At 51.6% G+C, this 14,354-nt stretch overlaps 1 pseudogene; it reads left to right on the top strand.

Annotated features, from left to right (window-relative positions):
• The first annotated feature begins 693 nt into the window (after positions 1-693).
• LOC144173770 (uncharacterized) lies at positions 694-7,989 on the top strand (annotated as a pseudogene).
• Positions 7,990-14,354: the final 6,365 nt, after the last annotated feature.

The raw sequence follows: 14,354 nt of genomic DNA on the forward strand, positions 1-14,354 counted from the left end.
TTGGGCTTCGCGGTCTTCCACCGATGTCCGATGATCGAACTAGCTTGCGTAGCAGATGTCCTGGATGTTGCGGTTGTGGAGGGCCTCTTGGGGCACAACAAGGGTCGGGTCGCCCGAGAGAGAGAGAGAGAGAGAGAGAGAGAGAGACAGCAACTTTTATTTAGGTTATTTATGCGCAGGAGTGGCTTCTCAGTCCAGAAGTCAAACGCTGTCTTCGCACTGTTACGAATCGGCCAGCGCCGCAGTACTTCCCCGCATCACTCCTGGGCTGTGCGGCGAAGCCACTCGTGCGCCTTCGAAAACAGGCGCAATCATGTCGGCAACAAGTTGCGACAAAGCCGCGTCAGACGCTTTGCTCTCAGCGCATTTCAAAACTTCGACGGCTGCCTGTGAGGCTCGTCTCCACGCTCTTCAAGGACACAGAGGCCCCGCCCGGTCGCAACAACTGGTTGGCAGCGGTGGGATGGCAACTTCGTAACACCTGAAGCCAGCGGTGCGAGACCCAACACCACGGACGTCAAGGCGGCTTCGGACTTCGCAGAATTCACGGCGGTCAAGGGTGAGAGCGGGACTTTTCTTCAATGAGTTTTACTAGGCTTCTGAGGATAGCTGGTAGGGCGTGTGTTTTTGTCGCGTGGGTTATTCGCGCAAAACATTTTTGGAGCAGTGGGAAAGCACTACTATAGACCGGCCATGAATTTGAAAGCGTTGAAAAAACCGCAGTTGTTGGAGCTTGCAAAAGAGTTGCGCTTGGATATTACGGACGCGCTGAGAAAGCCAGAGCTGATACAGGCAATACTCGCTGTTGGCGCTGACGATGACGAGCTGTCTGACTGCATTGAGACGATCAATGGCAGGGAGACCGCTAAACGTCAGGCTGCAGAGGCAGAGGCTATGCGCCAGCGTAAGGAACGCGAGGAAAGAAAGCGAGAGCAGGAACGCGAGGAGAAGAAACAGGAACGAGAACGGGAGCGACAGCATGAGCTGGAAATGAAGCGTCTTGACATCGAGGCATCTCGACCTAGGCGTGAGAGTGACAGCAGCGCGCCAAGCGTGCAGTCTGCGGCGACTGAGCGGCCTACGCTGCGAATGTGTGACCTAATGCGACCCTACAAGGTAGGAGAAGACATCGGTCTTTTTTTGGTCAACTTCGAGCGTACGTGTGAGAGGGCCCAGTTTAGCCGAGACTCATGGCCGCAAAAGCTGCTTACGCGTTTGCCAGGTGAGGCATCCGACGTGATGGCTCGCTTGCCAAAGGAGGAGGCGGAGGACTATGAGAAAGTCAAGTCTAGCCTCCTGCGTAAGTACAGGCTGTCAGCAGAGGCGTTTCGCCAGAAGTTGCGTGAAGCCGAGAAAGCCAGGGGCGAGTCGTACTCTGAGTTAGCCTACAAGCTGAGGGCAAACATGGAAGAGTGGCTCAAAGAGGCAAAGGCTTTCGGAGAGCACGACAAAGTAGTTGAGTGCTTTGGTCTTGAGCAGTTTTACCGCCGTCTACCTGAAAACCTGAGACTCTGGGTACAAGATAGGCCAGGGGTAAATACTGTGGATAAGGCAGCTCAACTAGCCGACGAGTTCATCGCACGTCGAGGTGCGCAGGGGCCGAAAGACGGTCAAAAAGAGTTCAGGCCGAGGCCTGATAAGTTAGGGTCGAAAGGCAGAGCTCCCTACGAAAAGAGCGGAGCAAAAGTCACCGAATCCGCGAATAATGAAACGGGCTCGGAAAACGAAAAGAGCGCAAACGCAGAGGCACAGCGCCGAAAAAAGGCTTTCGAAGCGCGCAAGCAGTCCGCGTGCTACAATTGTGGCGAGACAGGGCATTTCGCAGCTAGTTGCAAAAAGGGCAAGCTTGTCTTTCACATAGTAGACCAGGATGAGGAGAGCAGACAACTTTTAGAGCCCTACCTACGCGAGCTTGCAGTTAACGGCAAACCGTGCCGAGTTCTTCCCGATTCCGCAGCAACAATGGACGTGGTCCACCCGTCCTACGTCGAACCGCACGAATTCACGGGCGATTGCGCGCGGATAAAGCAGGCCGTAGAAGCGCAAAGCGTGTGTCTTCCGATCGCCAGGATAACCATCGATGGTTCATTCGGAAAGCTCGAAACCGAGGCCGCTGTCTCTCCCAGCCTTCCGGCGCAGTATCCGTATCTTTTCTCGAACAGGTCCGATCAGCTGCTGCGCGAAAGGGGACTCGTTTTCGGGGAAGGGATAGTTCGCGCTGACGCGCTCGAAGGCTCGCGAACTCGGAGCGAAGGCGGCGGTTGGAAGCAGGAACGATTCGCGAAGAGAGGAGGTGGGAAGGCTTGCTGCGACTAGCGCCGACGTTGCTTCCAAACGCGGCCAGTCGGCCTCCTTGCAGGTTCAGATCGCGGGTGTCGAGCAGCAGCAGCAGCCCGCCGAAACAGATGATTCTCTGGCAGAGCTTTTTGTAGCACCTACGTCGGAAAGTTCAGAGCGGTTGCTGCACGTCGGTAGTACGGCACTGAGCGCGGAGCAAAGAAAAGATCACACGCTGGAAAAGTTACTGGATAATGTAACTGAAGGGGTTGCGAAAAAGAACGTAAGGTTCCAGGCGAGGGAGGAGATACTTTACCGCAAGTATCGAGACCGGAGAGGGGTGGAGTATGACCAATTAGTTGTCCCGCAGGTCTATCGTCAGGATTTGTTGCGTCTCGCACACGGTAACTCGTGGTCAGGGCACCTAGGCATACGAAAAACAAAAGACCGCCTATTGCAGGAGTACTACTGGCCAGGATGCTTTCGCGACGTCGAAAACTTTGTGCACACTTGCGATGTGTGCCAGAGAGTGGGCAAGCCAGGAGAGAAAACCAAAGCGCCCATGAAACTTGTGCCGGTTATCACGGAGCCCTTTCGCCGTCTCGTGATCGACACGGTTGGCCCACTGCCCGTGACGAGCTCTGGCTACCGTCACATCTTGACAGTGCTCTGTCCTGCTACTAAGTTCCCCGAGGCCGTGCCCTTGAAGGAGTTGAGCTCAGTGGAAATTGTGAACGCCCTACTGTCAGTGTTCGCCAGGGTTGGCTTCCCGGCGGAAATACAGTCACACCAGGGTACAGTTTTTACGAGCGCACTAACGACGACGTTTCTAGAGAAGTGCGGAGTAAAACTCATTCATAGTTCCGTGTACCATCCTCAGTCGAACTCTGTCGAGAAGCTTCACTCAGTAATGAAGCGCGTTCTAAGAGCCATGTGCTGCGAACGAAAGGCTGACTGGGAGCTGTGCTTTCCGGCCGCGATGTTTGCTTTGAGAACGGCTCCTCACGAGACGACCGGGTTCACGCCAGCGGAACTTGTTTCCGGGCGCTCGCTACGTTCCTCCCTCCGCATCCTCCGGGAATCGTGGGAAGGTAGGGGCAAAGACCCGATGGTTGTAGAATACGTACTCTCGCTGATGGACCGCTTGCACAGGGCACAGCAGCTGGCGGGCACCGCAATGAGCACAGCCCAGAAAAAGTCAAAACCTTACTACGACAAGGGAGCCAGGGCACGTCAGTTTGAGGTGGGAGACCAGGTGATGATTTTGCGGCCATCTCAACGCCACAAACTAGAAGTTCAGTGGGAGGGCCCGGCAAAGATCCTTCAAAAATTGTCTGAAACCAACTACGTTGTGAGCGTACCTGGAAAGCGCAAGCTCCAGCAAGTATACCACAGCAACCTGCTAAAGCCCTACAGGCAGCGGGAAGCGGTGGTGCAGATGCTAGTTAACATACCCGAGGGGATTCCCCCCGAGATTCCGGAATTGGGTCCGCTTACCCATGACGGCACGAGTAGACTCGTTAACGACCTAGTAACGAAGGCGGAGCTGGAGCCTGACCAAAAACGTGAGTTGGAGGCACTGTTGGAAGAGTTCTCGGACCGGTTTTCGGATAAGCCCGGCAGAACTTCCCTCTTAACGCATGACATCGAGCTTACGTCTTCCCAACCCGTGCGTTCAAAGGCGTATCGAGTGTCGCCGCGACAGCGCGAAATTCTGGAAACTGAAATCCAGAAAATGTTGGCTCTGGATGTGATAGAGGCTTGCGAAAGCGACTATACTTCACCCCTGATACTGGTTGAAGTTCCTGGCAAGGATCCGCGACCGTGTGTAGACTATAGGAAGTTAAACCTTATCACCAGAGACCAAACCTACCCGATACCGAACATAGAGGAACGTATCGAGAAAGTAAGCAGCGCTTGCTTCATTTCCACTTTTGACTTAGTGCGGGGATACTGGCAGGTTCCGCTGACGAAGGAAGCTAGCCGTTACGCGGCGTTTATTTCACCCATGGGGACCTTCAGACCAAAGGTTTTGAGTTTTGGGCTGAAAAACGCGCCATACTGTTTTTCAAGTCTCATCGACAAAGTGTTACGGGGGTTCGACGACTTTGCGTTGCCCTATTTAGACGACGTGGCTATCTATTCCGCCTCGTGGCCGGAGCATCTGGACCACCTGCGCTCCGTGCTTTCACGTTTGCGTGAAGCTGGCTTAACGATCAAGGCACCTAAATGTCAAATGGCCCGTGCGCAAGTCACTTACCTTGGTCACGTTATAGGTAGGGGTCATCGCCGACCTTCTGAAGTTAAGGTAGCGGCAATCCCAGACTTCCCGCAGCCCCGAACCAAGACAGACATTAGGTCGTTCTTGGGAATCGCAGGTTACTATCAGAGGTACATTCCGAGGTACTCTGAGCTGGCTAGCCCTCTAACCGACGCGCTTCGTAAAAACAAACCGCTAACAGTCGCGTGGGACGAAACAAAAGAGCAGGCGTTCGCCAACCTGAAAAATGCTCTAACTAGCCACCCTGTACTGAACTTGCCAGACTACTAAAAGCCCTTCGTGGTCCAGTGTGATGCTAGTGACCGTGGGATGGGCGTAGTTTTGAGGAGCACCCATATTGTACACAAGTCAAGAAGCGTACAGCGCCTCCGAAAAGGAGTGTGCGTGTCTCGTCTGGGCGGTGCAAAAACTGGCCTGCTACCTCGCCGGCTCGAAGTTTATAGTAGAGACCGACCACTGCCCTCTCACGTGGCTGCACACGATGTCCTCAAAGAACGGTCGCCTCCTACGCTGGAGTCTGGCTCTGCAGAAGTATACGTTTGAAGTGCGGTACAAAAAGGGGAAACTGAATGGCAATGCTGACGGCTTAAGTCGGAGTCCTTAAGGCAAGAAATGGCCTGTAGACGCCTGACTTTCTCAATTTCTTTATTTCTCCTGACTCAGATTTCGCCCTTTACGATTACATTTCTTTTTGTGTATGGGACATTTCCAATCACGCGAAATGTCAACTTTCAGGTTTGTTCACGTGTCTAAAGTACTGCTGGGCAAAAACATAACTAGTGTAGTTAGTTATTAGCGTACTTTTTCGCAACTAAAAGCCTGGTAGATCTTCAGTGTTGATTTGTCTTCGCACTTGCCGGCGATGAGGTTGTGTCTTCCTGTGTTGTTCTGTTGCTTGCCTGACCAAGCCAGACACGTTCTTGGGGAGCCACTACTCGTCCAGTGACCCGCCCGGTGAAGCTCCAGCACGGTGTCGTACAGCCAAGGCCTGGAGTCGAGCGTCTGCCGAACACTTCACTTCGACAGCATCCCTCCGGACAACGGTTGCAGACCCTTATCCATCGGGATCTCGGATCCCCGGCGGAGAAGCTGTTACGAATCGGCCAGCGCCGCAGTACTTCCCCGCATCACTCCTCAGCTGTGCGGCGAAGCCACTCGTGCGCTTTCGAAAACAGGCGCAATCATGTCGGCAACAAGTTGCGACAAAGCCGCGTCAGACGCTTTGCTCTCAGCGCATTTCAAAACTTCGGCGGCTGCCTGCGAGGCTCGTCTCCACGCTCTTCAAGGACACAGAGGCCCCGTCGGTCGCAACGGAGTCCTCCTCTCTCCCCTCTCTCAGACTCAACGCGTGCCGAGGCTATGAACGGCTTACGAACTCTGAAAAGAGCGTTGCGTGCGTCTGTGACGTTCGCGGCGTGTTCCCACTTGTTTCGTTTGACTGTTATCGCTTTTGGGTATAAATAGAGCTGCCCAAGCGTTGTAACTCATTCCTGTTAGAGCAGCAAATCGATGTTGTCGCTCTGCTCGAGTCCTGTATTGTAACCTCGCCCGTCGGGCATTGTTCTTTGGCTTCGGCTCACATCTCGCTATGAAGTAAACAGTTACGTTAGCCTACGGCTTCTGCACTTCTTCACGGCTGCAACAGCGGCTGGCCGCTCGCATCATACACGCTCCCACTCGTATGTCGGAGGCCACGGAGCTCGGATCGGGCGCCCCCGCCCGGTCGCAACAGCACGTTCAGCCTGCTCCGCCAGCATGAACTGGTCGGCGAGGTGTGTGCTGGATAGCGCAGTCTCCCACTGCTCGAGGTTTGGGCTAGAGCATGGTTTCTCAAAGTGGGTTCCGCGGAACCTAGGGGTTCCGCAGGCCGCTCCTCAGGGTTCCGCGAACCACTGATAAATTTTCCCTGGTCCCGCAGTCGCAAACTTGAGGTGCGATGGATCTAAGGAACCTCCATTACTCACGCCCGAGTGTCAGTAAGCACATCTCGACGCATAACAGAAACGCGCGAGCTGCGGAATAAATCTGTAGCCGGCCAGACTCCGAAAACGGGGTGGTTCGGACTTATATTACTCGGACTTATATTACCCCCATGCGCATTTCTCCTGTTTCGAGATAGGTGCCGCTAGCGTACGCACTCGCGTAAAGTCGACTCGAAAAAAAAACGATACCGTTGCTTGCTTTTGAATTTATTGCACGTTAATATAGCATGAACGGAATGAAAACTGGCGGGAGGGGGGGGGGGGGTTCCTTAGCACTTAAGGGAACTTAGCAGGGTTCCCTGGGACCAACATGCTTGAGAACCCCTGGACTAGAGAAATGGGGTGGCAAGTCAGGGTTTTGACTGAATTATCAGATTACGCTAGGGAGCCTGTTTGTCCGCAGAACTTGCATTGCGGTGAATACTGGTTAGGGTAGTGCTTATGAGGTCAAACCGGATGAGGGAACGTGTTGGTGTGTAGCAGTCGAAGCCTGGATCCTTGGTGTTTACTTAACTGGGGTGCGGCGGTGAATAGATCCTTCGTTCTAGTCTGCAGTGCTCGGTAATCTCGGTAGGAAACAACGGGGGTGGGGTCAAGCTCTCTTCCCATGGCCTGGTTGGCGGGTGCGCAGGCCGTCTCGGGGGCGAAATCGTTGCCCGCGAGAAAGGAGTGTGCCGGGGCCCATACTATGACGTCCTTCCGGTGTGGGGGGCTTGCGCTCAGGAGGCGGTGTGCTGTCGGAATCATCATTCACGCAATGTATCTTCTGTAGGGCTGCTGTGAGCGGGATATGATTGTAGTTGCCTTGGTTTGAGTAATAGCCACAGCTATGGCCACTTCTTCCGCCTCTTGACTCAATGTTATGGGAATGGTTGCGCTTTTGAGGCATTTGTCTCTTGTCACCACCGCCAGCATTGCTCTGTTCCGTTTGCAGCTTGCTGCGTCTGTATACACTGTTCCCTCGTCATTGCCATAAGTCTTATCTAGGGCTTTGGCCCTGGCCTGTCGTCTTCTTTCGTGATGTTTGGGATGCATGTTCCGAGGGATTGGCTTAATTTGTATGCATTGCCTCGTATTTGAGTCAAGAGCTCTGGGTTGTAGCTGACCCTGGGAGGTTTACTGAAATTTCCCCATGGGCTTTGTGTCAGCGGGTTAAGCGGGTCAAGTCTTAATTTGTGGCTTGAGAGGTGACCTTCGGTTAGTTTAGATGTGGTGCTGTGGATGCCTAACTTCAGCAGTCGAGCTGTCGAAGCGCTAATTGAGATTCTAGAGCCTGTTTGTAGGCTTCGCGTATGATGACATCGAGTTCTTCTTCTTCCCTCTTCGTCAGAACTGCGTACGGGGCAGTGTAGGTAATGCGCGAGAGTATGAATTCCTGGACCAATCTGGTGGTGTCGTGCTCTTTCAGTCCCCTCTGTCTGTTGGCCACCCTGCGTAGCATCTCAGTGACTTGTTCTGTGGTCGTCTTGTGTTTTTGAGTCAGGCCGTTGTTCTGTGTGTCCGCCTGAATGTCTAATCCGAGAATTCGCATCGCCTTTGTAGGCCTGATTGGATGACCTTCCAGCATGATTAGAATATTGTACTTGTCTTTCGGCCTCGCCTGCACACCACCACAAGTTCCGATTTTGGCGGGGCACATGTTAGTCCGCACTCTTTAACATACTCATTGACAGTATCGGCTGCTTGCTGGAGCGTGTCTTGGAGGCCGCCAGTAGCATCAGTGCCCGTCCAGATAGTAATATCGCCAGCGTGAAGGTTGTTTTTATGTTCGGAATTTGGTCTAATCGGTTCGGCAGGTCAAGAAAAGCAATGTTGAAGAGAATGGGGGATAGGACAGATGCTTGCGGGGTGCCCGTGTCTCCGAGGGTAATTGGGTCTGAGGAGACGTCCCCTATCTTTATGATGGCATGGCTGTACGAGTGGAAGTCGGTCATGTAATTTTACAGTCGTGATCAATTCGAAGGGGATCACGGGAGCATTGATTAGCGGCCCTTCCAACCTACACAGCGGCGGTTTTCAGAACTTTGGAGATACAGGTTGTCCCCTCGTTGTGTCTTGCACGATACAACACTCGTGCAACCTGTAACATGGCGCTGCTGCCCGCTTGTTTGCTTGCCGAGCGACCACCTTCGAATTGAGCCCGAATGTACATCCTTTCCCCGCAGCCTGTTTTTGCCAGTTTATGGAGGATGGCCTTGTGTGACACGTTATCAAACGTACCTTTAAGGTCGAGGGCCAGTATGGCCCTAGGCGAGTGTCTGGTGGTAGGGGCGAGTATGTTCTTGATTTGAACGAGGATGTCGTGGGTTCCCAGGTGCCTTCTGAAACCGAACATGGAGTCAGGCATTTGCTGTGTGCCATCAAGGCGTTGCTGTAGCCGCATAATATTTATTCTCTCCATTATTTTTCCCACGCAGGAGGTCAACGATATCGGCCAGAGATTATCCAGGTGAGTTGATTTTCCTAGTTTTGGTATAAACCGCACCTCCGCTGTTTTCCACTAGGTGGAAAGTTTGCCTGTGCGCCAAAAGACGTTGGAATACTCCGTGAGATCTTCCAGTGCCTTGTCGCCCAGGCTAGCCAATATCTTGTGGGTGATTTGGTCCTGTTTCACCCTGCATTCCGGTCACGCTCCACCTTCCGACTCTCTCGGTGTTCTTTACAGGACCGCTTCTCCCCCGAACGCTTGTCGCTGAAGAGAAAGAGAGAGACTAAACATATTTATTGTTTCCCAGTAAAGAGTCGTACGATTGCCTCCTCATTCCAGGAGTCCATTGGCACGGGCCGCGTCTTCTGCCCTCTCCCCCAACTTGTGCTGGACGTCGATGGAAAATCTGGCCAAGGCGCTCTTCCAAAGGTCAAAAGTGCGGAAGGGTTGGGCGGGTCAATTGGGCTTCGTGTACAGCCGCCGACCATATACAAAAGTGTTCCGGATTCCCCACAGCAGCGACCCAAACGGGGATACAGAGTGGGGGCTATGTAGTGGTTTCTGCTAGAGTGGGGGTAAGTGTTCGTTTGCAGGGCAAGAAGTATTCTATCGTCGCCCCTCGGTAGTTGTTTGTGCAGTGGGGCGTACGTTTGTCTCTGTGGCCGATAGTGCGCGGTAATTTCATGAAACGAGATGAGCGGAAGTGGACGAAGATCGTCTCCAGGTGCTCGGCAGGTCGATTCTCGAGCTGTGAGATGAGCAATCTCGTTCTCTGAGACTCCAATGTGCGCAGGCGCCCAGTTTATCTTTACGGCTCTTGCTAGTGGCTTCTGCTGCAGTTAAGTGAAGTTTTGTGTAATCGGCCTCAGCAAAAGTTGCGACAAGCCTGTTGAGAGTCGGTAATCACGGTCTCAACTTGAGTTAGGGCAATTGCCAAGGCAATGGCTGCTTCCTCAGCGAGAGATTGGCTCGATCCAGTAATACGCTTGTGCGGTGATGTCGCTGGAAGCAAGGTCGTTCACCTAGAACTCAGGTGAACGACCATGGCGTCGCGTGCCTTGCGGATTCTTTGCCGCCGCTTCTTTCCCAGCGTCTTGCTTTCGCACGGTGGTCCTTTTTGTAGTTGCGATTTCTCCGCATGACATATTTCCCCTACTTAAGCATTCTGCACGTTAAATATTTTTTCCAAGTCCTACACAACACGTATAGGATATAGATAGGATATACGTATACCTATAGATAGGATATACGTATACACAACGTATATCGAAACAATTTCACTGCAACCATAACAAGAGATAAACTGTAATAACCCGGAAAGGCGGGCTGTGCTTGTCTTCGTGTCATCTTTTTCTGTGTCCCCGTATCGAGTGCGCAAAAGTTACCGTTAAGATAACGAGACACATGTGTACACAAAACTGATCGCAGTACATAGATGAGCGAACACACCCACTCAATGAATATAATTACGCACGACGCACGTGGAGCACACATGAACAAGTGGCAATCGGAAAGGCGAGTCGGCAGAAGGTTCGTCCCTCTTCTTACAATGGCTGCGGTGCCATTCCCCCGCCGTTTTGATGTGTGCATGTAGTACGGCGGGGATTATTACTACTTTTGCAAGCTTCAACGCCCGAGAGACCTCCTGGTGGCTCCAAGAGAAAGATTCGCGGAACCTCTTCTGCCTACGCGTGGCCTTCTTTGGTAAGCTGTAGGGCTTTAGCTTTGCTCTTGTTGCCACCCTGCATATCTTTTTCTTTGTTGCTGAATGTCGCCCCTTTGACCTATTCAGCTTCTTACTTAGCTCACGCGGCGGCTGGTTTTTTCCCGACCCTTCCTGGGGACTCTGGGTGAAATTCTGGGGTTGTAGGACCCCCCTTGTTTCCGATCGTGGCACTTTCTTGTACTGAGCCGCGTTTCTGAGGCAGGAGTTCATGCACACCCGCTTTACGGTCACCACTACCGGCCGGTTCAACAAACTCGCGAACAATCAAAGGGGGTGTCTCCATCTCCGCTCGATTTAGGGTTTCTGTATCGCCATCTGAGCGAAGCTGGACTTGAAGTTGAGCCAGCCGTAACGGCAGCTGCAAAGTCTCTTTCTCAACATTTTCCCGTGCTCGCACGTGCTCATCACGCTCCCTCTGTTTCACGGAAATCTCCTTTTTGTCTCGGCTAGCTCTTTGGCCGCCTCGAGATATAGAGCTGTTTCCTCATGCCACAACTCTTTCTCCGAAGGTATCCACTCTCTCGTTGCCGCTTAAGCCTAAGCGTTTGCCCAATACAGACAAACCCACCCACTTAGCGATATTGGCCACGATTGCGGCGACCACCCGGCAGTTAAAAGAAGCAAGAAAAGGCTGAGCCTTTGTGTGTGCATGCCTCTCGGCGGCATCTTAGTGTCCTCGGCGCAAATTCGTCAAGCCAAGCATACGCACATAGGGAGATTGTATTTGTGCATGCCTCGCGGCGAACGCCCAGCATCCCCAGCGCAAGTTTGTCAAGCCAAGCATACGCACATAGAAAGATTGGCCGAGATTGGCAAGGAGGAAACTTTATTGGGAGCATCGTAATGTGGTGTGGGGCCCTCATTCCAGGACTCCATTGGAGACCCCTGCCGCTACGGCCCTTTCCACCAGCCTAAGCTGGGAATCGAGACCGGAGCTGGACAGCTCCTTCTCCCACTGCTCACGGGAAGGGTGCGCGATTCTGGGGAATTTCGGGGTTGGCAAAAAAAAAACTCCAGCGTTCACCGTAATCATGGCAACACTTGCTCAAAACGAGAGAGACACGTCATAGCGTACACCCCTCCACAGTGATGACAAATGATTGTCACTTCCCAAAAAATAAAGGAAATCACACTCACAGCCACAATGATGAAGTAAGGTTGTTGCGGCAGCGGAAAAGGATCAAATCGGCTACAATCGTATACTTAAACCGTCGTGAAGGTCGTGAAGGTTGCGTACCGATTTTCTACCTTCAAGTGTTACGCGCTAGTGTGAGCTTCCTTAATTTTTTCCGGCGCTTCATTGGAGATGAGCCGTAACTATGATGTTTCCTCCGAGCAATTGTATTACGCGCTGTGTGTCGCACTCTTTGTGTGGTTGTTAGTGTCGTTTCTGAAGCTTCTTCCTGCTTTCCGTGTAACCTTGTGGTTGTCGATGCAGTTCAATCGACCGCGTATATTTTACGCCGATAATTGGAAATCTTCTGTTACGTTTCCGGAAGCTTGTGCATCGCTACGTTGAAAAGCATTGCCAATATCTCCCAGCACTGCACATTATTTTAATTCCTATCCCGACCATCCGTCCCTCCAGGAGGTACGCATGTATTTGAGCATTTTTACTCTGCCGTTTCCTTCGGTCAGGATTGCCGTGCTATGTCTTTGAAGTCAGGGAAGATTGGGTTAGGTTTGGTGCTGATTGTACTGTTGTTTCTCTGCTTAAAGCTCTATGTTCAGGATTGACAACGTCAGCGTAAAGCCGTATTTGGTACATGGCAGTTTATTGTTAGTTTCTATGTGGATTTGTGGTGTGCATACGCAGGAGGTTGACAATGTGGACGTGATGTTGTGTATTGATAGTGTTTAACACGACGAGAGGAGAGATATTACGTACGCGTGCTTAGAAGCCGGCAGTAAGTTGGTTTGTTCGTGCTGTAGTGGAGGGCCACAGCCTCAATTGGCCGGAAGTCCAAGTTCTGCAGGTATTCTCAGATGCTTTATTGAAGCAAATCTTTCTAGCTTAACTAGCCAACGGTTCTTTCGTGGTGTGCGGAACAACAGACTCCCAACGCGGCGGAGGCGGCGCCGGGGGGGCCACAGAGGGGGGCGGAGGGTTTCACTCACGGAGTGCTCACGGGTAACCTTGACGTAACGATGTCTTTTGCGCTTTTACGCGAAACTCGGACGGCGAAATGAACTAACGTAGCGAATACTAGCACTACTGTACGAATCCAGCATGAAGGAAAACGTCTTGAATCGTCTAAACACGAAATTCGTCATGATTATGATGATGACGAATATGATGCACGGAGGGCGTATCACCATCCCGTGGCTAACGTAGCAGTGCCTTCTGGTTCTTCTGGTCTAGCGTGATACCACAGCAGCTAGCAAAACTGACTACCCTTCACGTTTTTTTTGTTTAGCGCACCCCGCAAACTACCGTGCGTTTCCACATGTAAGCGCAGTTTCGTTTGCAGACTTGTTTTGAGGTGCTAAACCACCCTGTCGGCCGGTAGTCGGGCGTCTCCACTCCTTTCCGTGCTATCGATTCGTCGGGGATGCGTGCTGCTGCTACAAAACTAGAAGTTGTGTTTAAAAAAAAAAAAAAAAGAGCGCACATTTTTAAATGCCGCCTGTTCGGGCGAGGAAGACGAGTGTTGCTGCCTGGTACATTATCCCAGCTAGCACCCTCTCAGCAATCTATAGTGCGGTAAACAGCATCAAGTGCACGAAAAGGGCCCCTTCAGCATTAGTTTGGTTCTTGCAACGCATTAAGGCGCGGAAAAGTGTCAAAAGGCAAAAGTGATGGTTATGTTACGTTTCTTAATACGGGGGTGAGTGACCTTGCTTGTTTGGACGCCGTGTGGTGCCTAAGCTTGTGCGAAAGCAGGAGGCGCAACTAACGGAGCTTTTCGCTGTGAAATAAATTCATGAAGGGTGCGTTTACCTACCCTTATTTCAAACAAACAAAGATTTTATTTCCTCAGAAGTACGAGGAGGCAGTGGGACTAAAGGCTACAAAGCCTGACAGAGGCCCCAGCCCCCTTTGGTACAGTACAATGATGAGGCAGAATCAAACAAGCTAGAAATTCTAATGTGAGTTACAAAAATACAAATAACATGTAGAGCACAAGATATTACAGAACAATATGGGAGAGGTACAGTAACGTACATTGGAGTACAAAAGAGTAAAGTAAAACAAAATACAAGTGGACAATCAGAGTAGAACTATGATTGAGTTTTAAAGATAGACACAACTACAAAACCTGCGCATTAAACAGGTCGAGGCGACATCCACAGCTCTAGCCATTGAAGCAGATATTCTGATTTAAGGGGTATTCTTTCGCCTGTGTTTTAAATATGTTTCTACTGCATTTGAAGTCAATGTGGTCTCCAACTTTGTTGAGTATGTCGGTGCGTTGAAACAGAGAAGACTGCCTGCCGTAGTTCGCAGTTTTGGTGTATGTATTTTGGCACACCTAAGAGGGTACATACTGCTATTGCCGTTATGTTTGCCATGGAGATTTTCTTTGTGTATAGCTTGTAAAAGCTTCATATAATAAATTTGGTCAGCCTTAAGCATACTATACTGAACAAATAGTGGACCCGTTCTCAAGTCGGCATAGTGCCCCTGAAAATTGGCAAATAGACGGAGAACTCTTTTCT

Source organism: Haemaphysalis longicornis, unplaced genomic scaffold, assembly GCF_048455015.1.
Source record: "Haemaphysalis longicornis isolate Haplotype H1 unplaced genomic scaffold, Haemaphysalis longicornis Haplotype H1 scaffold_3, whole genome shotgun sequence".
NCBI classification, from domain to species: Eukaryota; Metazoa; Arthropoda; class Arachnida; order Ixodida; family Ixodidae; genus Haemaphysalis; species Haemaphysalis longicornis.